Source organism: Bombina bombina, chromosome 6 (genome assembly GCF_027579735.1).
Source record: "Bombina bombina isolate aBomBom1 chromosome 6, aBomBom1.pri, whole genome shotgun sequence".
NCBI classification, from domain to species: Eukaryota; Metazoa; Chordata; class Amphibia; order Anura; family Bombinatoridae; genus Bombina; species Bombina bombina.
Window position 1 is genome coordinate 497,896,709 of NC_069504.1, and position 27,287 is coordinate 497,923,995.

General features: G+C 40.2%; 1 protein-coding gene across 1 annotated transcript in view; it reads left to right on the top strand.

The window, feature by feature from the left end:
• The first annotated feature begins 2,985 nt into the window (after nt 1–2,985).
• EDC3 (enhancer of mRNA decapping 3) overlaps nt 2,986–27,287 on the top strand; it is a 439,215-nt gene continuing 414,913 nt past the window's right edge. Inside the window, 1 exon segment of the mRNA XM_053717364.1 lies at nt 2,986–3,011. The gene's annotated coding sequence lies outside the window, so the exon portion shown is untranslated.

Below are 27,287 nucleotides of genomic sequence, written 5' to 3' on the forward strand. Positions count from 1 at the left end.
CAATTTTGAGGCGTTCATCAATGTGAGTTTTTTTTATATATATCTATATAAAGTATATATATTACCTGTTTTGCTGTGCATTACTAGGTCCCTGCAAACTTCCACTATTGGGAGTCCCAGGAGATCAAGCAGAAATGAGAAAAAAAATTGCTCCTCTCTACTCCCCCCACCCTCATTCCCTACAGAAGCCCGCGTGCAATGAACAGTTACAGCCAGCCCTCCTGTACGTTATAGGTGACGTCATAAGGGGTGGGGCTAAAGATTGCATACTCTCGTGGTTTTTAAATTGCGGAGATTAATTGCGGTTTTAAATCGCATATGCGATTAATCGTGCAGCCCTAGATTAGAGCATGTAATTTTTTTACTATAATGGCCCTTTAACATGTTGTTCTTTTGTGCTTTTTGACATACTGATATACGATTCCTCATATATTATGTTTTATTTTCATGTTTCTTCCTCAGTTCAAATGAGGTATAGGTACAGAGTCTGGTTGCTCACACCCATAATGTATAATCCAGGTCCAGTCGGGAAACTACCGGTATATAATCTGTCCTATAGGCAGGCTAGATTGCATTTAAAATGCATTTCCAGTGCCTGGACTATTCTGGTGGTGCTTTAAAGAATACCCCCCCCCCAGCAGATTATCAGTCATTTTAGTGTGTTGATGCTTTTACAACTAGGTACACATGTATATAACATTGGAAATTAATTATTTAAACTTTTGACCTCCTGATAATGGTTGCTCATGTGCTAAAACTCATCTTTCATTTGTTTCAATGTCTTTGAATTTACATCTATGGGACTACCATATACATAAAGGGACACTGAACCCATTTTTTTCTTTCATGATTCAGATAGAGCATGTAATTTTAAGCAAATTTCTAATTTATTCCTATTATCATTTTTTCTTTGATTTCTTGCTATCTTTATTTGAAAAAGAAGGCATCTAAGCTAAGGAGCCAAACAATTTTTGTTTCAGAACTCTGGACAGCACTTGTTTATTGGTGGGTGAATTTATCCACCAATCAGCAAGAACAACCCAGGTTGTTCATGAAAAATGGGCCGGAATCTAAACTTACATTCTTGCTTTTCAAATAAACATACCAAGAGAATGAAGAAAAATTGATTATAGGAGTAAATTAGAAAGTTGCTTAAAATTGCATGCTCTATCTGAATAACGAAATAAAAAATTGGGGTTCAGTGTAAGAGTGAGCCCTCCTATGTAAGAGTTTCTCAAAAGGTTTGACAAATATTTTGAAGTTTAATGTTGTTTCCAAGCAGAATACATTAGTTCTGTCTATCTGCATCCTAGACGGACAAGTGACTTAATTTTAAAAAGAGGTGCTTCCCCCTTTTTAAAAGAAGTGTCACTTGTGCCTCTAGGTCTAATGTGGGATATAAGGGCTTTGTTAGAACACCCCCCCTCTCAGTTTCAATCTTACCACTCTCCTGCATCAGATGGACATGAAAAGGCCGACTAACCTCTTTTAAATAAGGAGAACCATGTCCCTATAAGTGGTGCAGCACTCACATATAAGTTCTGTAAGCCCCTGCACCACGAACAATCATAACTTGCTTCTGCCTTGAAGCACTTCCTCATTCCATGTGACATCCTGTACATACATGATGAGCTCACCACAATGTTAGTGGTGTGTCAACTCAAGACCTGAGATGATGGCGGGTCTTGCGACAGGCACACACCTGCAATTGGAGAATTAGGACACTAGGACAACAGCTGCACTACCAGTTTATTTAAAATCTGAAGAATTCCATATTGTAGAAATATAAGAATATTTTCTCTTTCTTGGTGTACATCTTATGGTATAATAAGGTATGCACAAAATGTAGAGTGGGATCTCCAAGTAGATTTCTGATGAGCAGAACTCAATATTGTTGTGTGATTTTTCATTTCCCTTCATCCTGTAATGACAGTATGGAGGTCTCACATGACCCTGCATTTTGTGGAATTGTCAGTTTTGGTGAAGACAGACATCCCAAGTCTCCCTGAAGTTCAGGGAGTCTCCCTGATTTTAATAGCGGCTCCCTGATGCCAGCAAATGGAAAGCAATCTCCCTGAAATTCAATGTGGCCCAAATCCGGAAAAGTGTTTCTTTAAGGAATGCCTTTAGTTGCTGTTATAGAACCCTCAAAGTATGCACCAGTAACCAAAAAGCCCCCATTGATTTTAATAAAATAAAACACAAATACTACCTTATTTACTGCACGTAATTAAACTTCGTATTCTAAAATATTTGAGCATTCAAGAAGCGTACGATCACTGAAATATGTATAAATAGTATATGGTTGTGCAATAAAGCTACCTTTTTTAATGTGACTTTATTGGGAAGCTACTTTAATGATAAGTCTCTATCTTATTTAGGGTTTCAAGGTGTCCAATATATAACTGGGAGGGTGGGGGGAGGGCAGCGCAGTAGCGGGAAAAGCCACCTCCCTGACATGAGTTTTTGCAGGTTGGGATGTCTGTGAAGACCATCTACCCACTCTCTCTTCGACTGGTTCTGCCTTCTCCCCACCACCAACTCAGCCCCTAACACAATGTGACTCTGCCCCTGTTTTACAGCTACTACTAGAGACACATGCAATGCAGTATAATGCTAAAAGCCCCAACGATTTTGCGAGATTTCTCCCCGGGCTGGCTTGTTTTTATTCATCAGGCATATTTGTTTATCTTGGTGAGTAACATATTCTCTTTACATAATTAATAATATGAGCGCCTCAAAATCACAAAGTAGCAATATATTAGACACCTTCGTTGCAACAATTAGCTATATAAACGTATAATTACGGTATCAAAATTATAGGAGTACTTGTGCCAGTATGAAGTGCCTGAGGCAATACGCATCATATGAAGTCAGTCAGATTTTCCCGCCTTCTCGTGGAACGCACTCGAAATTTTTCCATAGCAACTTCATTACTATTGTAGGAAATTACGTCAGAAAATTTGAGTATTGACAGGAAGTTCCTTGTGGAGACTGCTGTGTGTTGAGAGGTGGGATTCGGTGTTGTGTTAGTGTACTTCTAATGCTATCTTTGCGAGTGTGAATAATATTAAATTGTTTATTTTGTTACTACAAACTTAATAACGACCGTATTGGTAAATGCATCCAGGTGCGACTGATATGTTAATAGTTACTGATATAATCTTTTAACTGGTGATTCTCTATATTTTTCATTTTGCTTTGTTGTACCGTTTATTACACCCAAATACAGCCATATAGACATATTGTAAACGGGCAATTTCTTATTTTAGCGTTTTCTATTCCATATGGCAAGCGTTTTAAATTACCAGCCATGACTATATCACTATTTATAATTACTATACATTGTTGCAACTTGAAGAAACTGCACAGACCGCTTGTAAAAGTGTAACCGAGCTGCTGTTATGGCACTTATTGACATACTAAATTGAATCCCTTTTTCTATTAACCCCTGCAGTGCCATTAGGTATTAATCCCTTTTTCTATTAATCCTTGCAATGCTAATATTAGTCTCCCTGCAACTATATTAGCCTCCCTTACAAATTACTATATGCACATTCACTACATTAACCATTTCCTTACAGCAAATTACATATATTTTTCCTGTGTAGTCTTTTATGGCATCTGCTCAGCAATCCCAGTAAAAATAATTGTAAGACTAGGATTGTCTGACAGGTTAAAAAATAATTAAGTGTGACATAACTGAAGGCATGAAAGGGTTAACTTCACACAATACTAGTTGTCAAAGGGATACGAAACCTACATTTTTTTTTCTTTCATGGTTCAGATATTGCGTGCAATTTTAAGCAACTTTCTAATTTTCACCAATTTTCAATATATTTTTGTTCTCTTGGTATCTTTATTTGAAAAGCAGGAGTATAAACTTAGGAGCCAGCCCATTTTTGGTTCAGGACCCTGGGTAGCGCTTGCTGATTGGTGGCTACATTGCATGCTATATCTGAATCATGAAAGAAAAACTTTGGTTTCATATCCCTTTAAAACTGAATATGAAAGTAGGAAGGGGTTAACTTAACCCCTTAACCCCTTGAGTGCTAATGACGGCTCAGAGCCGTCATTAGCACTCAACTACTTTTTTTCCAATCTGGGGGCCCCCACCAGCTCCTACCCCGGCGATCGGGCCTGCGTAGTGACAGGCATCACCGAGGCTTCCCGTTACGTGCGGTGACGTCACGCGCAATGACGTGATGACGTCACCGCGCAACCTTATTTAAAATTGTCCATACAAAGTATAGGGAAAGGGGGCATGCTGCTTAGAAACCTGTATCCCAGGGATCTAAGCAGCCACCTGATCTAAGCTTAGCCACCTGATGCAGAGAGTCACTCTGTGGCCCTCTGCATCGGCCATCGATGGCAGGGTACGTACAAGAGGGGTGCACGGGTGGGAACACTACGAAACAATACATTTATGCCATACGGTGGGGGAAAGGACTGTGGAGTGTGGGAATTTTTGGCTAAGGGATCTGGGAGGGGGTGGGGGTTGGATATTAAGGGGGGGCAGCTACACTACAGAAATTTTTACATTTATTATAAAAAAATAACGTATTTTTAGGCAATCTGGGTACCGGCAGGCAGCTGCCAGTACCCAAGATGGCTCCCAATAAGGTAGAGGGGGAGAGTTAGAGAGCTGGTTGGGGGCTAAACAGAAAAAGTTTTTAAATATAAAAAAAAACTTATTTTAGTACTGGCAGACTTTCTGCCAGTACTTAAGATGGTGGGGACAATTGTGGGGTGGGGGAGGGAAAAGAGCTGTTTGGGAGGGATCAGGGGATGTGATGTGTCGGGTGGGAGGCTGATCTCTACACTAAAGCTAAAATTAACCCTGCAAGCTCCCTAGAAGCTACCTAATTAACCCCTTCACTGCTGGGCATAATACACGTGTGGTGCACAGCGGCATTTAGCGGCCTTCTAATTACCAAAAAGCAACGCCAAAGCCATACAAGTCTATTTCTAAACAAAGGAGATCCCAGAGAAGCATTTACAACCATTTGTGCCATAATTGCACAAGCTGTTTGTAAATAATTTCAGTGAGAAACCTAAAGTTTGTGACAATTTTTGAAAAAGTGAACGATTTTGTTTTTATTTGATTGCATTTGACGGTGAAATGGTGGCTTGAAATATACTAAAATGGGCCTAGATCAATACCTTGGGTTGTCTCCAAAAAAAATAATATATGCATGTCAAGGGATATTCAGGGATTTCTGACAGATTTCAGTGTCCCAATGTAAATATCGCTAATTTTGAAAAAAAAGTGGTTTGGAAATAGCAAAGTGCTACTTATATTTATTGCCCTATAACTTGCAAAGAACATGTAAACGTTGGGTATTTCTAAATTCAGGACAAAATTTAGAAACTATTTAGCATGGGTGTTTTTTGGTGGTTGTAGATGTGTAACAGATTTTGGGGGACAAAGTTAGAAAAAGTGTTTTTTTGTTTTTGTTTTTTTTTTCTGATATTTTATAAAGATTTTTTCATAGTAAATTATAAGATATGATGAAAATAATGGTATCTTTAGAAAGTCCATTTAATGGCGAGAAAAACGGTATATAATGTGTGTAGGTACAGTAATTGAGTAAGATGAAAATTACAGCTTAACACAGCAGAAATGTAAAAATAGCCTTGGTCCCAAACGGTCAGAAAATGGAAAAGTGCTGTGGTTAAAGGTACATAATACCCAAATGTTTAAACACTTGAAAGTGTTGCGACATAGTTGTAAAAGCTGACTAAAAAAATCACCTGAATATCTCAATGTAGAAAAGGAAGATATTTTACCTCAAAATGTCCTTAGTATTCACACCCCATTGTAAAGAGCTTTAAGCAGCAAATAAGTATACCTGTCCCGGGACAGGCAAGAGAGTGAGCCTCATGCACACTCATGTTATTTCCCTATTCAGTTTAAGGAAGTTTACTATGAAATCTCATGAGATCACAGTAAAAGAGTTCATGACCTCAGCACTGCTGATGCCGATTGGCTACTGTTCATTTCTTCCTTTTTTCTGAGGATGCTGCATCACTTTTGATTTAGCATATGAGTATTATGTCCCTTTAAATTAACAGGTTTTCATGCAGCCTGGTTACTTCCAACATTGTATAAATATTGTGTTAACAGTGGCAGCACTGAGAATAAAAAATGCTAAAATACTAAATTTGGCAAATGCCCCTAATAGGAAACGTATATAGATGTGTGTGTGTGTATATGTTAGCATAATAATAATAAATATATATATATATATATATATATATATATATATATATATATATATATATATATATATATATATATATATATATATATATATATATTCTATCCAAACAAGATGCACTCCAGAAATCCCAGTATTAGTGCCCTGGGTGCTACTTAAAATATCAATATATCCACAACGAAAGAGCACTCCAAGGGTCTTGTTGAAAGAGATCACTTTATTTCTGTGAACGTTTTCGGATCAAAAACGATCCGTCCTCACATACAAAGTACCTGGTACTTTGGGTTCTCTGTAAATTCACTCACAGGGACTCGTCCTCTGCCTCCCTTTACAGATCGACATTATACTACTACCCCAATACCTCTACTGATATATTTTCAGTACTTGTTTGGCCATCTGTTACTAAGTGGACGATTGTCTATAAAAGTATATTTTGTATTTTTAGACACTGACAGCTATGCGTCAATTTTGACTCCAGAACCTTTGTAACAGACACACTACATGTTTATTAAGTTTGAACGCCATAACACACGCACGATTAGATCAGACACGCGTCATATTTGGCGCCATTTAATTTTTTTTTTTCTAATAGTGCGTCATAGAACGTGCACTTAAGACTATTAGTGAATTTGATACATATCTTTTTTTTTTTTTTTTAATTTTTTTTTTCATTTAACACAGAAAAAATGTGAATCAGATTACATGTCTGCAAAAGGAGGTACCCTGTGCCCACAGTCTGTGAGATGGTCTGACCCCCTATTACTGTACAGTATATAGTGACACTGTTTAACCCACCAGTACTGTATATAGTGAGTCAGTGACACAGTCTGTAATCTGCCGGTGAGATGGCTGGCCTGACGCTACCCACCTCAGTACTTTACAAAGTGACCACAGTAGTCTGTGACATGGTCCAGCCCCCCTGTACTGTATAGACTGACACTGTTTACCCCTCACTTCCCCATGCTGTAGTAACAAGGTCTGTAATTTGCTGGTTCCACAAACATATACACACACACACACATGCATGAATAAATACACACACAGTCATATACATACATACATATAAACACCAATGGATAAAACAAAAACGCTATCCCCTGTAGTGAAGCATCATGTCACACTCACATGATATTAGTGCAGGTAGTGGCAGGTCAACGTTTTTATTGTAAAACATTTTTTTTAAAAAATGTCTGCACCCCCTGTAGTTTAGCCCCTGGGGCAAACTCTTTCTTTTCCTCATACAGCTTGCCTTAAAGGGGTTATAATAGTGATTATTGCACTAAATTTTTACAATTTTTTTTGTCATCATGGAGCAGCACCAATCTGTCCATACATTTACCATGGGAACTGAGTTTACTGAACACCTTTCTACCAAAACTAAGTGTGCTTATTGTAAAAAGAGTTAATTCCTGCATCCATCACGAAGGCCCTGGCTGCACTTCCGCCTTCAAATAAGCGAAAAATGTCAGTTCACAATATACCGATGAGGATTCCTATAACAGTGAGGCTCCCTCATCGGACGTAGAACCTGATCATTCCTCTTTTTTTTTATTTAAAATTTAACCTATAAAGTGGTCTTATTCACTTTAGGGGTTAAAGAATTTAAACCTTCTAATGATAAACCATGTAGTCGATTAAATTCAGTATATAAAACTGTTTTCAATCTCCCTAAGATTTTCCCTATACCTGATGCTGTCTCTGATATGATTGCTAAGAAATGGTCTAAACCGGGTGGCTTTTTTAATGCTGCTAACTTAGAGTTATGGGAAAAGGTTCTTTTAAAGACCCTTTAGACCGAAAACTTGAATCTTATCTAATATGGGCATTTTTGCATACTAGCTATATACTTGGACCAGCTTTATCTATTGCTGACGTGGCTGCTGCTCCTACTTTCTGGATAACCAGTCTTGCATAGCAGTTATCCACTGACCCTGAATATTCTAATTTATTGAATTGACTTCAAAATGCAAACAATTTTATTTGTGATACAGTATTTGATATTATGAAAATTAAGATCAAAAGCATGTCTCTAGCTATACTTACCAGAAGACCCTTATGGCTTAAATCCTGGAATGCTGACATGGTGCCTAAAACTAGACTACTGTCCCTTTCTTTTCAAAGAAAGACATTGTGGGGGTCTCAACTGGATTCTATTATTTATACTATTACTGGAGGTAAGGGAGCTTTTCTTCCTCAAAACAAAAAGTCAAAGGGGAAATTTTAAAGCTCCCAAAAGTTTTCATTTGTTTTGTTAGAATAGAGAACAGAGCATTGACTACTCCCTTAAACCCTCTGTCTCTGTCTGGAGACCCACTTCAAATTGGAACAAATCCAAACAGAATAAGAAATCTAATCCAGTCTCACTGGTAGGGGCAGAGTAAACCTTTTTCAGAATGCTTGTTTACAATCTGTCCAAAAAATCCCTGGATTTTATTTCTCAGGGATATTGAATGGGATTCAAAATAAGACCTCCCACAGGAAGGTACTTTCTAACCCATATTCTAAAAAACCCTATAAAAACTCAGGCTTTTCTACAATCTGTCTCAGATCTGGAATATCTGAGTAATTGTTCCATGTCCTTTGCAGGAACAGCGGATGAGATTTTTTTTTTTTTTTCAAGCAAGCTTTATTTGAATCAAAGAGATTTTGATAGTACAATACAAAAAGAATGTTGACAAATAACATTTGTAATTACATTCTATGACAATATTGAAACTTGTGTGTCAGTCCAAGATTTAGGACACTCAGATTTAAATTGTAACTCTCCATTTTCATGTATGTGGGCTCTCCTAATTGGAAATAGGAGGTAAAATTGTCCCATTGCCCATCGATAGAGGATGAGATTTTATTCAGAACTCTTCATTTTACCAAAGAAGGAAAACTCTTTTTTTTAGACAAATTTTGGATCTGAAAACTCTAAACAAATTTTGTGAGATTTACAACTTTCAAAATGTAAACTATCAGGACTATTCTTCCTTATATTCAACAAGGTTACTTTATTTTCACAATAGATTTACAGGATGCTTACCTTCACATCCCAATCAACCCAAAACATTAACATTTTCTGAGGTTCTCTTTTCTGGAAAAGCATTACCAGTTTGTTGCTCTTCTGTTTGGTCTAGCTACAGCCCCAAGAATATTCACTAAGGTTCTCGGTGCCCTTTTATCTGTGATCAGATAAGCTCAGGGTATTGCAGTATTTCCTTACCTGGACAATATCTTGGTGCTCATACAAAGGTCACCTTTTTAGGTTTCCAGATAGATTCAGTATCCATGACTCCTTCCCTGATAGAAAAGAGACACACAAAATTGATATCAGCTTGTCTGAACATTCAATCATTTTCCTTCAGTGGCTCTGTGTATGGAATTATTAGGTCTCATGATTGCAGCTTCGGACACAATTCCATTTGCTCGATTTTATGAGAGGCTTCTTCAGCTTTGTATGCTGCGTTAGTGGTGGAAGTATTATACTCGGATATCCCAACAGATATTCTTAGATTCCAACAAGCACCTATCTCTGACTTGGTGGTTGAATCCCCTGCCTAATGTTCAGGGGGCTTCTTTTGCTCGTCCTACCTGGTCTGTGATCACCACAGATGCAAGTTTTTCAGGTTGGGGAGCTTTTTGGGGGTCTTTGACAGCACAAGGAATTTGGAATCATCATTAGGCGAGGTTACCAATCAATGTTTTGGAACCCTGTGCACTCTCCAGAGCCCTTCAGGCTTGGCCTCTATTGAAAATGGAGCCTTATTTCCATTTTCAGACAGACAATATTACAGCAGTAGCTTATGTCAATCATCAAGGGGGAACTCGCAGTTCCCTATCCAAGTTAGAAGTATTGTGAATCCTTTCTTGGGCAGATCCAAATTCCTGCCTCATCACTGCGATTCACATCCCAGGTGTCGACAATTGGGAGGCAGACTACCTTAGTTGTCAGTTCCTAAATCCAGGAGAGTGGTCTCTCCACCCAGATGTGTTCTGATTGTACAACACTTGGGCCTTCCAGAAATAGATCTGATGGCCTCTACAGGTGAAACTCGAAAAATTAGAATATCGTGCAAAAGTTCATTTATTTTACTAATGCAACTTAAAAGGTGAAACTAATATATGAGAGAGACTCATTACATGCAAAGCAAGATAGTTCAAGCCGCGATTTGTCATAATTGTGATGATTATGGCTTACAGCTCATGAAAACCCCAAATCTACAATCTCAGAAAACTAGAATATTACATGCAATCAATAAAACAAGGATTGTACATAGAACAATATCGGACCTCTGAGAAGTATAAGCATACATACTGTATGTACTTGGTTTGGGCCCGTTTTGCAGCAATTACTGCCTCAATGCGGCGTGGCATGGAAGCTATCAGCCTGTGGCACTGCTGAGGTGTTATGGAAGACCAGGATGCTTCAATAGCGGCCTTCAGCTCTTCTGCATTGTTCGGTCTCATGTCTCTCATCTTTCTCTTGGCAATGCCCCATAGATTCGCTACGGGGTTCAGGTCAGGCGAGTTTGCTGGCCAATGAAGCACAGTAATTCCACGGTCATTGAACCAGGTTTTGGTGCTTTTGGCAGTGTGGGCAGGTGCCAAGTCCTGCTGGAAAATGAAGTCAGCATCCCCATAGAGCTTGTCTGTGGAAGGAAGCATGAAGTGCTCCAAAATCTCCTTGTAGACAGCTGCGTTGACCCTGGACTTAATGAAGCACAGTTGACCAACACCAGCAGATGACATGGCTCCCCAAATCAACACAGACTGTGGAAACTTCACACTGGACTTAAAGCATCTTGCAGTGTATGCCTCTCCATTCTTCCTCCATACTCTGGGTCCTTGGTTTCCAAATGAGATGCACAATTTGCTCTCATCAGAAAAGAGGACTTTGGACCAGGTAAGACGCTTCTGACGTTTGTTTGTTCAGCAGTGGCTTGACAAGAGGAATACGACATTTGAAGCCCATGTCCAGGATCCATCTGTGTGTGGTGGCTCTTGATGCACTGACTCCAGCCTCAGTCCACTCCTTGTGAAAGCCCCCAACACTTTTTAATGGCCTTTCCTGACAATCCTCTCCAGGCTGCGGTCATCCCTGCTGCTTGTGCACCTTTTTCCTCCACACTTCTCCCTTCCACATAACTTTCTATTAATGTGCTTTGATACAGCACTTTGGGAACATCCAACTTCTTCTGCAATTACCTTTTGACGCTTTCCCTCCTTATGGAGGGTGTCAATGATGGTTTTCTGCACAACTGTCAGGTCAGCAGTCTTTCCCATGATTGTGATTCCTACTGAACCAGACTGAGAGACCATTTAAAGGCTCAGGAACCCTTTGCAGTTGTTATGGCTTAATTAGCTGATTAGAGTGGGACACTTTCAGTCTAGAATATTTCACCTTTTCACAATATTCTAATTTTCTGAGATTGTGGATTTCATGAGCTGTAAGCCATAATCATCACAATTATGACAAATCACGGCTTGAACTATCTTGCTTTGCATGTGATGAATCTATCTCATATATTAGTTTCACTTTTTAAATTGCATTAGTGAAAAAAATGAACTTTTGAACGATATTCTAATTTTTCGAGTTTCACCTGTAGTTTGAACAATTAACTTCCCAGATACCTTGCACTGTCCAGGTATCCTCAGGCAGAGGTGTTGGATGCTCTAGTAGTTTTCAGCCAGCTTATATAATTCCCCCTCTGTTCGTACTCTCCCGAGTGATTTCCAAGATAAAAATAGAAAAGTATTTTGTAATCCTAATAGTCCCAGTGTGGCCACACAACATTTTAGTATGTGGACCTGCTCTGAATGTTCAGTTGCCCACCATGGCTTTTTCCTCTAAGGCTAGACCTTCTGTCTCAAGGTCCCTTCTTCCACCCAGATCTTAAATCTCTACACTTAATGGCATGGAAATTAACCTCTTAACACTCTGATTCAGGCTTGCAACACTGTTTCTAGGAAAATTTACACAAAGTTTGGAAAACCTATATCTCATGGTGTATCAGCCATGCTTACTCTTGACATTCTTTTAGAATTCCTAGGATTCTTCAGTTTTTGCAGAATGGTTTAGGTAAAGGTTTAGCTGGCATTACTTTGAAATGACAAATCTCTGCTCTTTCTGTATTTCATAGAAAGATTGCTAACCTTCCTGATGTTCATTGTTTTGTTCAGGCTTTAATTCGGATTAAACCTATTAGGCTTATTTCTACTCCTTGGAGACTTAAAGGGACACTGAACCCATTTTTTTTTCTTTTGGGATACTGTATAGGCACAATTATAAAACTGAGATAACTGCCTGAAGGACTCTTCTACCAAAGGCTGCTTATGCCGAAGAAAAAACATAAAAATGGTACATTTTAGTAAAGGTATGCAGAGAAGACAAAGTGGTCGCTTTGCAAATTTGATCTGAAGCCTAATTCTTGAAAGCCCAAGACGTGGCAACCGATCTAGTCGAATGAGCTGTAATTCTCTGACGGAGGCTGATCTGCCTCCAAATAATCTCTGTGAATCATAAAAGTTTTAACTAAGAGGCTAAACAAATAGAATCAGATCTGTCTGACATCCTTAGTAGCATCAATGCTCTAACAACATCCAAAGAATGATGTTGTTAGAGCTCTTGCACTTTTGTTACCAACGGTTTAGACATTAATGGCTGTGTGTTGAGTTATTTTGAGGGGACAGCAAATTTACACTGTTATACAGGCTGTACACTCGTTGCTTTACATTGTAGTAAAGTGTAATTTCTTCAGTGTTGTCACATGAAAAGATATAATAAAATATTAACAAATGTGAGGGGTGTACTCACTTTTGTGGGATACTGTATATTGTTTGGTCATAAAAGACATCATTTTGGGTAATGGATTTAATTTCTCAGTAAAAAAAGCTTTTTTTTATTTTATCCCTCCCTTTATTGTTACTCGTGGACTTCCACATCTTGGGTATTATATCCTATATGTAATAGCTCTTGAATTCTCACCACGTATATGAAAGACAACATAATTTATATCTTTAATTTATTTCATGGTGGTGAGAGTCCACGAGCCCCCACCTGTTTGGGGTTCACTTTTGTTTAGCTTATCTTTTTTTCCTGCTCCTCAATTTTGGCTTTTACGCCTTCTAAACAATGCGTCACTTCGCTATACGTGAAAAGGTATGAGGTGGGGAAACTTTGCCTCCTGGTAGGGATGTATATCCCATACGTAACTGCTTGTGGACTCTCGCCACTATAAAATAAATTGATTTATCAGGTAAGATATAAATTATGTTTTTATTTGGATACATTTGTATTGTTTTGGAGTTTGGGGCTCTTATCTCAAGCAGTTTCTGAGTGCTGGAATCTGTGGTTTCAGTTAAAGGGACATTAAACCCAAATTTTTTCTTTCTAGATTTAGAAAGAGAATGCAATTTTAAACAACTTTCTAAATAACATTTATTATGTTGCTTTATTCTCTTGATATCCTTTGCTGAAAATCATTTTTAGATAGGCTTAGTAGTTGCTGATTGGTGACTGCAAATAGATGCCTCGTGTGATTGGCTCACCCATGTGCATTGCTATTTCTTCAGCAAAGGCTATCTAAAGAATGACGCAAATTAGATAATAGAAGTAAATTGGAATGTTGTTTAAAATTGTATTCTCTACATGAATCATGAAATAATTTTTTGGTTTAGTGTCCCTTTAATGTATAAATTAGAAAAAACTTTTCACAAATGCATTATAAGTAATATTTTATGGATAATTCAATGTTTATGTCCCTAAAAATGCATAATCAAAAGGCCTCTTAGTATCTGCTTTTTTTTTTTTTTTTTTTTTTTTTTTTAAAAATTGAGAAAGTAAAAGTGCATCCTATATAATAAAACGCCAGGTATATTTGTCAGATGCGGTCATGCGCAGTAGAGACTGCAGAGGACAAACATACCTGGCCTTGAGCAGCAGAGGAGTGCGGAAGCTGCCTGGTGGGGGCGTGGTGAGGAGTGTGGCCTTGTGGGAGGGGCGTGGCCAACAGGAGAGAGGGGGGAGAGAGAGCAAAAGAGAGGAGGGAGGGGGAGAGAGAGCAAAAGCGAGGAGGGAGGGGGAGAGAGAGCAAAAGAGAGGAGGGAGGGGGAGAGAGAGCAAAAGAGAGGAGGGAGGGGGAGAGAGAGCAAAAGAGAGGAGGGAGGGGGAGAGAGAGCAAAAGAGAGGAGGGAGGGGGAGAGAGAGCAAAAGAGAGGAGGGAGGGGGAGAGAGAGCAAAAGAGAGGAGGGAGGGGGAGAGAGAGCAAAAGAGAGGAGGGAGGGGGAGAGAGAGCAAAAGAGAGGAGGGAGGGGGAGAGAGAGCAAAAGAGAGGAGGGAGGGGGCGAGAGAGCAAAAGAGAGGAGGGAGGGGGCGAGAGAGCAAAAGAGAGGAGGGAGGGGGCGAGAGAGCAAAAGAGAGGAGGGAGGGGGCGAGAGAGCAAAAGAGAGGAGGGATGGGGGCGAGAGAGCAAAAGAGAGGAGGGATGGGGGCGAGAGAGCAAAAGAGAGGAGGGATGGGGGCGAGAGAGCAAAAGAGAGGAGGGATGGGGGCGAGAGAGCAAAAGAGAGGAGGGATGGGGGCGAGAGAGCAAAAGAGAGGAGGGATGGGGGCGAGAGAGCAAAAGAGAGGAGGGATGGGGGCGAGAGAGCAAAAGAGAGGAGGGATGGGGGCGAGAGAGCAAAAGAGAGGAGGGATGGGGGCGAGAGAGCAAAAGAGAGGAGGGATGGGGGCGAGAGAGCAAAAGAGAGGAGGGATGGGGGCGAGAGAGCAAAAGAGAGGAGGGATGGGGGCGAGAGAGCAAAAGAGAGGAGGGATGGGGGCGAGAGAGCAAAAGAGAGGAGGGATGGGGGCGAGAGAGCAAAAGAGAGGAGGGATGGGGGCGAGAGAGCAAAAGAGAGGAGGGATGGGGGCGAGAGAGCAAAAGAGAGGAGGGATGGGGGCGAGAGAGCAAAAGAGAGGAGGGATGGGGGCGAGAGAGCAAAAGAGAGGAGGGATGGGGGCGAGAGAGCAAAAGAGAGGAGGGATGGGGGCGAGAGAGCAAAAGAGAGGAGGGATGGGGGCGAGAGAGCAAAAGAGAGGAGGGATGGGGGCGAGAGAGCAAAAGAGAGGAGGGATGGGGGCGAGAGAGCAAAAGAGAGGAGGGATGGGGGCGAGAGAGCAAAAGAGAGGAGGGATGGGGGCGAGAGAGCAAAAGAGAGGAGGGATGGGGGCGAGAGAGCAAAAGAGAGGAGGGATGGGGGCGAGAGAGCAAAAGAGAGGAGGGATGGGGGCGAGAGAGCAAAAGAGAGGAGGGATGGGGGCGAGAGAGCAAAAGAGAGGAGGGATGGGGGCGAGAGAGCAAAAGAGAGGAGGGATGGGGGCGAGAGAGCAAAAGAGAGGAGGGATGGGGGCGAGAGAGCAAAAGAGAGGAGGGATGGGGGCGAGAGAGCAAAAGAGAGGAGGGATGGGGGCGAGAGAGCAAAAGAGAGGAGGGATGGGGGCGAGAGAGCAAAAGAGAGGAGGGATGGGGGCGAGAGAGCAAAAGAGAGGAGGGATGGGGGCGAGAGAGCAAAAGAGAGGAGGGATGGGGGCGAGAGAGCAAAAGAGAGGAGGGATGGGGGCGAGAGAGCAAAAGAGAGGGGGAGGGGGAGAGAGGGGTGGGAGAGAGAGCACAAAAGAGAGGGGGGGGAGAGAGCTCAAAAGAGAGGGGGGGACTAGTAAACTAATATTTGGCTTATAGACTAACCACCAAGTAATACTAAGACAAGGAAAGCTGTGTTTAATGGGACATAAAACTACTGAGCACAACTATTCACTATGCTAATGTTTTTCCACTTGTGCTTGCAGGTATCTCCTAACGTGTTGTCTTATTTTAACCCCTTACTTGTACCTATTGGTTAAGTTCCACGCCTTTATACTGAGTGCCACCATCTTGAATCTTAGGTGGTATTGCATTCTGTGACAGAATCACTTCACATTCACATATCGGTTACATAGCTGGCTTTTTGAGAGCTGTATTGCGTACTTTTGATTAGTTTGCATGATACAGAGCATGAGCTTAAAGGGATACTAAACCCACATTTTTTATTCTTTCTTGATCCAGATAGAACATGCATTTTTAAGCAACTTTCTAATTACTCCTATTATCAATTTGTCTTTTCTCTTGCCATCTTTATTTGAAAACCAAGAATGTAAAGCTCAGGAGCCGGCCCTTTTTTTATTCAGCACCTGGGTAGCGCTTGCTGATTAGTGGCTAAATGTAGCCACCAATAAGCAAGCGCTATCCAGGGTGCTGAACCTAAAATGGGCTGACTCCTTTACATTCCTGTTTTTCAAATAAAGATAGCTTTTCAAATAAAGATAGCAAGAGATAATAGGAGTAACTTAGAAAGTTTATTAAAATTGCATGTTCTATCTGAAATCATGAAAGAAAAAAATGTGGGTTTAGTATCCCTTTAACTTTTTTAAGTGGCTGCATTGCTCTATTATACAGGTCTTTTTATCTATGTTAAGCAAGTTTTAAGCGATTTATAAAAGCTGTGTGTAAAACCCCAATCTGTTTTTTGTGTGTGTGTGATATCTCAAAGCATACAATACAACCGTAGAAAACCTGGAAATGTCACTGATCTGTGAATGCTCACCGTTTCTGTTACAGAGTGCAACAATAAATGCAGGGCCTCACAAACTGCCAACTGAAAAGGTTTAAAATAAGAGAATGTGATCTATATATCTATATATATCTGCTAATATTCCAATTCTTCACCAGAATAGATCCCATTGAAAGAAAAAGGGAAAGCAAATAGTTACCAAATAATAAAAGTAATAAACTGTAGTTGATTCCTTAATCCCATGTGGCGGAGCATATAAATGCTCTTGAAATAAAGTAGGTTTTGTGATAAAAGGGGCATGTACACATTTTTTTTTCTCTTTCATTATTCATATAGATCACCCAATTTTAAACTGTCTTATTTACTTCCATTATCAAATTTGTTTTGTTCTGTTGATATCCTTTGCTGAAAAGCATACATAGGTAGGCTCAGGAGCAGCAATGCACTACTGGGAGTTACATAGAAGATCTACAGCAGATGGGAGCGCTAACACAACCAGTGGACTCTTCACATAGTAAAATCTACACAAGTTAAATAATTAAACTGCACTTACAAGTGTAATAAGTATCAAACATATAGACCCACAGCATATGGTCCTTACTACACAGAGTACTCCAATCTCTTCCTTGGTGTGGCTCAGCATGTGATGTCACAACACGAAGACAACGCTACACATGGGACACCAACGTGTGAAACAGGGATAGCTTTTTCCCAGAAATACCTCGTATACAATGTTACCAATGCACAAGAGAATTCTGGGTAAGATATGCAAATTTAGGTATGCAAATTCTCAGTTTTTTTGCTTCAAAATACTGTTTTAACACAGCTATCCTTTTAACATGATTATTGCAGCAAACCAGAAATCACTCACTAGACGGCCTGTTTCGTTCTTTTTGGAACTCATCAGTAGGAGATAGATTTCTGTTTGCTGCATTGGTAAAGCTATTTTCAAGGTTAAACCAAAATTCATTAAAATTATGGGGGGAGATAAAAAACTGAAATGTATGCAAATTAGTGAGTGATTTCTGGTTTGCTGCCATAATCCTGTTAAAAGGATAGCTGTGTTAAAACAGTATTTTGAAGCAAAAAAACTGAGAATTTGCATATCTTACCCAGAATTTTCTTGATACATTTGATTTCATTTTGAAACCTGGAGGATTTTAATTTCAGTTTTTTTTTTATCTCCCCCCATAATTTTAATGAATTTTGGTTTAACCTTGAAAATAGCTTTACCAATGCAGCAACCAGAAATCTAAATAATGTTATGCATGTTGTCTTACTCCAAGCTGTATAGGCTCGAAAGCCTACTACCAATTAAGCATATTAGGTGATGTGCATCTCTGTAATGAGAAGGGGTGTGGTCTAATGACATCAACACCCTATATCAGGTGTGCATAATTATTAGGCAACTTCCTTTCCTTTGGCAAAATGGCTCAAAAGAAGGACTTGACAGGCTCAGAAAAGTAAAAAATAGTGAGATATCTTGCAGAGGGATGCAGCACTCTTAAAATTGCAAAGCTTCTGAAGCGTGATCATCGAACAATCAAGCGTTTCATTCAAAATAGTCAACAGGGTCGCAAGAAGCGTGTGGAAAAACCAAGGCGCAAAATAACTGCCCATGAACTGAGAAAAGTCAAGCGTGCAGCTGCCAAGATGCCACTTGCCACCAGTTTGGCCATATTTCAGAGCTGCAACATCACTGGAGTGCCCAAAAGCACAAGGTGTGCAATACTCATAGACATGGCCAAGGTAAGAAAGGCTGAAAGACGACCACCACTGAACAAGACACACAAGCTGAAACGTCAAGACTGGGCCAAGAAATATCTCAAGACTAATTTTTCTAAGGTTTTATGGACTGATGAAATGAGAGCGAGTCTTGATGGGCCAGATGGATGGGCCCGTGGCTGGATTGGTAAAGGGCAGAGAGCTCCAGTCCGACTCAGACGCCAGCAAGGTGGAGGTGGAGTACTGGTTTGGGCTGGTATCATCAAAGATGAGCTTGTGGGGCCTTTTCGGGTTGAGGATGGAGTCAAGCTCAACTCCCAGTCCTACTGCCAGTTTCTGGAAGACACCTTCTTCAAGCAGTGGTACAGGAAGAAGTCTGCATCCTTCAAGAAAAACATGATTTTCATGCAGGACAATGCTCCATCACACGCGTCCAAGTACTCCACAGCGTGGCTGGCAAGAAAGGGTATAAAAGAAGAAAATCTAATGACATAGCCTCCTTGTTCATCTGATCTGAACCCCATTGAGAACCTGTGGTCCATCATCAAATGTGAGATTTACAAGGAGGGAAAACAGTACACCTCTCTGAACAGTGTCTGGGAGGCTGTGGTTGCTGCTGCACGCAATGTTGATGGTGAACAGATCAAAACACTGACAGAATCCATGGATGGCAGGCTTTTGAGTGTCCTTGCAAAGAAAGGTGGCTATATTGGTCACTGATTTGTTTTTGTTTTGTTTTTAAATGTCAGAAATGTATATTTGTGAATATTGAGATGTTATATTGGTTTCACTGGTAAAAATAAATAATTGAAATGGGTATATATTTGTTTTTTGTTAAGTTGCCTAATAATTATGCACAGTAATAGTCACCTGCACACACAGATATCCCCCTAAAATAGCTAAAACTAAAAACAAACTAAAAACTACTTCCAAAAATATTCAGCTTTGATATTAATGAGTTTTTTGGGTTCATTGAGAACATGGTTGTTGTTCAATAATAAAATTAATCCTCAAAAATACAACTTGCCTAATAATTCTGCACTCCCTGTATGTATGTCATTGGCTAAAAATAGTTTTTCAGATTACTCCCAGTAGTGCATTGCTGGCCCTTAGACAAATGATAACAAAAGAATGAAGCAAATTTGATAGAATTATATTGGAAAGTTTTTTAAAATTGTATGATCTATATGAATCATGAAAGAAAAATGTCATGTCCTTTTAAAGGGTTCACACATTTTGGGAACTTTGATAGCAAGAGATGGGATATTTTGCCAATGCTTATATAAGTCTAGCATATCCCACACCATGTGAATGAAACCTGCGTGTCATTGAGTTTTTTTAAATTTTATTTTTCTCACACTATAGTGCATTATTTGTTATTTATAACATCATTATATACACTAAAATAAGAGAATAGTAGCTCTGAAGAGTTGCAGGCACAGGAGGAAAAACCAATAGGATGAGCAGTTTTATGTCCCTTATAACGCGCTGCTACATAGCACTTGCAGCATTGTTTAACCCCATTGATTGTCCAAAACTTACTGCAGTGCATAATACAGCACCAATCAGCTGTGTGCCCCCTCATATTCGGCACAATTCAACATGTGTCCCATCGCACACAGCTCTGCTCACTCATTTGCGCCATAAAGGTCAAATTAGTTGATTCAGGAATTTCGAGAAGAACATTTTTCCCTTTTTCTCACTTTCTATGCTTTCCTTATAACATATATTACATCCCTTTGCTAAGTTTGGAGTTGATCATCTCCTCTCCATTGTTCTATTGGAAATATGATGTATTGTTTCAGCCTTATTATAGCATATCATTTTTAGCGAACATAGGACTCAATGCAGTAATGGGAATATAATTCCTTTTTTTAAGAGAAAAAAACTGTGCCTTTCTTTAGACAGATCAACGTCTGATTTCTATTCCGCTGGACAGAGGTGGTTACCTCCCAATCTACCTTTCAAGCTATTAAGGACAGTATTAACGGTACCACTTTATTACATGCAGTTAAATGAAAAAAAAAAATGTATACAGTCCTTTTAACATATCTAATAATAGACACTATTATAAAGAAGAATATGCACAAATAATGATATAAAAATCCAGGATAACACCTTTTTAAAAACTTACTTAGAAGCTCCCAGTTTAGCACTCTTGATGATGTTAGGATTGGCCACCCACTGATAGGGGCTGGGAAAGCAAGAAGTGCAAATACCCTCCTCTCCTGCATATGAAAAGATAGATTACACAAACAGGATGTCTGTAGATATCGGTATACATCTAAAACTTTGGGGCTTGGTTAGGAGTCTGCAAATCAGCACAATGTTATTAAAAATAAGCAAAACCTATACATTTTTACAAAAACACTCCAAGATGGGCTATATAAAGGGGTCATCTACAAAACATTTATGCAAAGAAAAATCTCTAGTGTAAAATGCCCCTTTATTTGCCCCTCTTCCTGTGTAATTCAATGTCTAGCAGAGATTTAGTAATGTGATGCATAATACACTTTTTTTTTTTAAATGGCTGTGACTTACACCTGCACAGAGTCTCATTGCACTATTGTGTATGGCTTCAAAATTAATAACAGGGACATGGTATGTTTGGACAGGGAGTTGGGTCCTCAGAATGGAGAGTGATGCGTAGTGCTACAGCACACTGAGAATTGTAGTTCCCAAGGGTGACCTAAAGTACATGTTGCAGGCCATCTGCTGTGATTGCAGTCATATAAAACTGGACTGTGGGTAATGGGCTCTATGGATGTAGAAGACTGGGGGTGGGAGGTTTGTATGGAGGTAGCATCCTGACAGTTGGGTTTTGTCAAGCCCTATATAAGACCAAGCCTTGGCAAATACTGAAAACTAGGGCGCTCCTAAAATGTTACTCTGGCTGCAATTTTATTTAGATTATTCTCATATCTGGAAACTGTTGCCTAGCTCCTCCTTTCGGCAGGAAAATAAAACCAAATTAAATTTCTTTCCTAAGATATGGTGAGTCCACGGCGTCCTCAATTACTGTTGGGAATATCACTCCTGGCCAGCAGGAAGCAAAGCTGTTAAGTATCACTCCCCTTCCCACAAACGCCAGTCATTCTCTTTGCCTTCAGTGCAAGGAGGAAGTGAAGTTTTGCTGTCTGTAAAAGATTTTTATTCAATCAAGATTTTATTATTTTGAAAGCCAGAGTAGGTTTGCTCTGATCTTTCCTCTCAAGATTGGGTCTAGCTGTACTCCACGTTAGTCTCTTCAGTAGGGCAATGGTAGCTTTCAAGCAGTAGGAACTTGTGAGGTGGGCCTCACTGTGATTTCCTAACTGGTTGCTGCCTTTGTATAGAAAGCCAGAGTAGGTTTACTCTGTCCTTTCTTTTTTTTTCACCGGTCTATGCGAGGAGTGGCTTCCTCTCATATGGGGTGAGCTGTCCTCCTGCCGGACAGCCAGAGGTGCAGGTAAGTGCCATTTTCAGTTTTTTGTGGGAAAAAGAAAACTGTCACTAAAGCAGAATAAACTTCACTTTATTTTGGACTACGTTCCTGTATTAACAAACAGGACTCATAATGGCAGGGAGCAGGCACTGTGGCTCAGAGAAGTGATTCAGTAATGTGGGTTAGAATCACTGGTGGCTCAGTAGGTTTTATTTTATTCACTGGGAATCCGATTAGGGTAACGGATGCGTGAATTACATGTCTCAGTTTAGGAATTAGACAATATCTCCTAAGGCATTTAACGGAACAGAGTTCCGATCGATATTTTGTTTAATGGTCGCCGGGACCGCCTCTGACATACAGAAGAGAGGCGGATCCTTCTCTGAGGTGATATTGCTTGCTAAAAGCGCACGGTTTTCACTGTTGTGGCGCAGCTTATAGCAAATCACGTTATTCCTCTGCAGAGATCATCCGAGCTGCTACGTTCAGAGAACAGAGTCGTTTTCTATTCCGAAGTGTAGAGGGGGCAGGTAGGCACCTCAGTAATAACACTGAGGCGTAGAGGTGTTTCTGTCCTGGTCTAATTGCTCAGTTTAGAGGGAGGTATTGGCATTTGACATACAAATAAATTGGGCAATTAAAAGATATCATAGTCCTGTTTACAGGCTTTGATTATTTTTGGAACAAATGTTTTTAAAGGAACAGTGTTAAAATATATATATATATTTTTTTAGTCTGTTGTATGTGCTGTTCATTTTAATTGCAATATGGACCAAGAGTTTGTGCCTCCAGCTGAATGCAATCTTTGTCTAGATAACCAAGTCGAACCTCCTTTGCCCTTTTGTGCTTCTTGTATTGAAAGAACATTAATGTATAAAAATAGACTTTTTGTTGCTGAGCCATCACTCTCTCAGGTTGATGCTGGTCAGGCAATGCCGCAGCTTTCTCCTCAAATGTCCCAAGCCTTAACAACGTCACATTCAGTGCCCTGCGGTTTCTCACAATCTTCTGGAGTAGTCTTTTGCATGCAGAAATTGCTGCCCAGGTATCCTCGGCAGAATCTGAGGATTAGCTGCCATTCCCATGCTACAGGGAAGACGCAAGAGGAAAATTAGAGAATCAGATAGTAAGGTTTCTGATCCAGTCCCGAATAACCAAGTTGCTCTTTTTCATAAGTCTGAAGAGGAAGATTCGTCGGTAGCTTCCGAGGGTGAGATCTCAGATTCGGATAGTATAATTCCTTCTGATGCTGAAGTTGTATCCTTCAGATTTCAGCTTGAACACCTTCATGTTTTGTTAAAGGAGGTTTTAGCTTTCCTGGACGATTCTAATACTCCTGTCATTGTCAACCCTAAGAAATCTAGCAAATTAAATAGATACTTTGATGCTCCCTCCTCTGTGGAGGTGTTTTCTGTGCCAGACCGTGCTACGGAGATTATTGCCCGGGTATGGGAGAGACCTGGAATTCCATTTTCCCCCTTCTCCGGTTTTTAGAAAGATGTTTCTTTTTCTTTTCCATTAAGGAGTCATGGCAGATGGTGCCCAAGGTGGAAGGGGCAATTTCTACTCTGACTAAGAGAACTACTATTGATGATAGCTGCTCTTTCAATGACCCAATGGACAAGAAGCTGGAGGCTTACTTGAAAAAGATGTATATTCATCAAGGTCTCCAATGGCAACCTGCGGTGTGTATCGCTACCGTGACAAGTGCGAAAGCTTATTGGTTTGACGCATTGTCTGAGTCTCTTCAAACAGAGACTCATTTGGAGGAGATCCAGGATAGGATTAAGGCCCTTAAGTTAGCTAATTCCTTTATTACTGATGCCTCTTTGCAGGTCATTAAGTTGGGAGCCAAAATATCTGGTTTCGCTATATTGACGCGTATAGCGCTATGGTGGAAATCTTGGTCAGCAGATGTTTTGTCTAAGCTTTTGGCGATTCCTTACAAAGGTAAGACCTTGTTTGGACCAGGTTTGGCAGAAATTATTTCCGATATCACCGGTGGTAAAGGGTCCTTTCTGCCACAAGATAGGAAGAATAGGCTGAAAGGACATCGGAGTAATTTTCGTTCCTTTCGTAACTTCAAAGGTAAGTCTTTCCCATCCTCTGCCAAAGTAGGAACAGTCCAAACCTTCTTAGAAAACCAGCCAGTCTTGGAACAAGGGGAAGCAATCTAAGAAGTCGGCATGAAGGGGTTGCCCCCGATCCGGGATTGGATCAAGTGGGGTCAGACTTCTTCAGTTTTCTCTAGCATGGATACGAGATGTCCCAGATCCATGGACATAGTATCCCAGGGTTACAAATTAAAAATCTGTTCAGCGATCTTCAATGCCTTGATGGCTTGGCCCCAGCTGGCCTTAGCCTAGTTTATCAGGTTCCAGTCAGACAACATAACCTCAGTGGCTTACATCAACCACCAGGGAGGAACTCGGAGTTCCTTAGCCATGAAGGAGGTGGCTCGAATTATTCAGTGTGCGGAAGCTCACAATTGCTTTCTATCTGCCATCCACATTCCAGGAGCAGACAGACTTTTCATCCCGGGGAGTGAGAACTCCATCCAGAGGTGTTCTCCAGGTTAACCATCAAATGGGGGTTACTCTTGAAGTAGGGTCAGGATTCCAAGAATTTTGTCTTTTCTCCAGGAAGGTCTGGAGAAGGGTTTGTCTGTCAGTACTCTGAAGGGTCAGATTTCTGCTCTATCCATTTTGCTGCACAAGCGTCTGGCGGACGTGCCAGATGTGCAATCTTTTTGTCAGGCCTTGGTTAGAATCAGGCCTGTGTTTAAGTCTGTTGCTCCGCCTTGGAGCATTAACCTTGTTCTTAAAGTTTTGCAACAGGCTCCGTTTGAGCCACTGCATTCCATAGATATTAAGTTGTTACCTTGGAAGGTTTTGTTTCTTACTGCTATCTGTTCTGCTCGGAGAGTTTCGGAACTCTCAGCTTTGCAGTGCAATTCGCCTTATCTCATTTTTCATGCAGATAAGGCAGTTCCTCTTACCAAGTTTGGTTTTCTTCCTAAGGTTGTTTCGGATAGAAATATTTATCAGGAAATTGTTGTTCCTTCTCTCTGTCCTAATCCTCCTCATAAGGAATGTTTGTTGCACAACCTTAATGTTATGCCTGCTCTTAAATTCTATTTGCAGACGACTAAGGATTTTCCCCATTGTCTTCTGCATTGTTTGTTTTTCTGGGAAACGTAAACGTCAGAAAGCTACTGCTACTTCTCTTTTTCTCTCTGGTTGAAAATAATTAATCGTTTGGCATATGAGACTGCTGGACAGCAGCCTCCTGAGAGAATGACAGCTCATTCCACTAGACCTGTTTCTTCTTCTTGGGTTTTCAAAAATGAAGGTTCTGTGGAAAAGTTTTGCAAGGCTGCAATTTGGTTCTCTTTGCATACTTGTCCAAATTTTATGAATTTTATACTTTTGCCTCAGGTGAGGCTTCTTTTGGGAGTAAGGTTCTTCAAGCAGTGGTGCCTTCTGTTTCGGTCTACTTGTCTTGTCCCTTATTAGTCCTCCGTGTCCTTTAGCTTGGGTATTGGTTTCCAACAGTAATTGAGGACGCCGTGGACTCACCATATCTTAGGAAAGAAAACAAAATTTATGCTTACCTGATAAATTTCTTTCTTTCCGGGTATGGTGAGTCCACGGCCCCACCCTTTATTCGAAAACAGTTTTTTTTTACTAAACCTCATGCACCTCTACACCTTGTGTTGCTCCTTTTTCTCCATTTTCCTTTGGTCGAATGACTGGGGTTTGTGGGAAGGGGGAGTGATACTTAACAGCTTTGCTTCCTGCTGGCCAGGATTGATATTCCCAACAGTAATTGAGGACGCCATGGACTCACCATATCTTAGGATAGAAATTTATTAGGTGCGCATAAATTTTGTTTTGATAGGTTTTGGGTTTACTGTCCTCGAACACATTAAACTACACATCTCTAGGGGGATTTGGTTGAGAAAAATGGAATTTAAAGTTTAGAACCGTATCATGTTTATTTCAATGTGGATCAATATGTAATTGGTTCATTCTTTTGCAGTTTGGATTAAATATAAAACCTTCTTCAGTATGATGCAGTTATGTCCATTCCAATAGATATTCAGGCACATTTACACAAAATAATAATAAACTTTAACACAAAGAATAGTTTTTATATACCTTAATAATATAATTTTCAAAAGTACACAGATGTTAGAGTGCAGGCCTTCCCTACTTTTTATAGCTAGTTTTTACACATTAAAGGGACACTGAACCCAAATTTTTTCTTTCGTGATTCAGATAGAGCATGTAATTTTCTAATTTACTCCTATTATCAATTTTTTCTTTGTTCTCTAGCTTTCTTTATTTGATTGGTTCAGAAACATGGAAAGCACTTGTTTATTGGTGGGTGAATTTATCCACCAATCGACAAGAACAGCACAGTGTGTTCACCAAAAATGGGCCGGCATCTAAACTTACATTCTTGCATTTCCCCAGAGGCAGAACGTTTTTTTCACTTTCTGCAATGAGCTTTTTTTTAGTAAAAAAATTTCTGCAGGTCATCTTTAAAGGGACAGTAAACCTTAAAAATAATGTTATATAATTCTGCACATAGTGCAGAATTATATAACATTATTTCTCCAACATTGGTGTGCCAGGTCCACGGCGTCATCCTTACTTGTGGGAATATCTCTTCCCCAACAGGAAATGGCAAAGAGTCCCAGCAAAGCTGGCCATATAGTCCCTCCTAGGCTCCGCCCACCTCAGTCATTCTCTTTGCCGTTGCACAGGCAACATCTCCACGGAGATGGTTAAGAGTATGTGGTGTTTAGTTGTAGTTTTTTTATTCTACTATCAAGAGTTTGTTATTTTAAAATAGTGCTGGTATGTACTATTTACTCTGAAACAGAAAAAGATGAAGATTTCTGTTTGTGAGAGGAAGATGATTTTAGCAGACAGTAACTAAAATCGATTGCTGTTTCCACATAGGACTGTTGAGATGAAGTAACTTCAGTTGGGGGAAACAGCAGACTTTTCTGCTTAAGGTATGACTAGCCATATTTCTAACAAGACTGTGTAATGCTGGAAGGCTGTCATTTCCCCTCATGGGGACCGGTAAGCCATTTTCTTAGTCTCAAACAGAATAAAGGGCTTAATATGGGCTATAAAACTGGTAGACACTTTTATGGGCTAAATCGATTGCTTTATTTGGACATTTTATACATTTTTATGCTGATAATTCACACTTATAAACTTGGGGAACGTTTTTTAACGTCAGGCACTATGTTAGACACCTTTTCCAGTCAGGAAGGGCCTTCCCAGTTGTAGGCTGAGCCTCATTTTCGCGCCATTACTGCGCAGTTG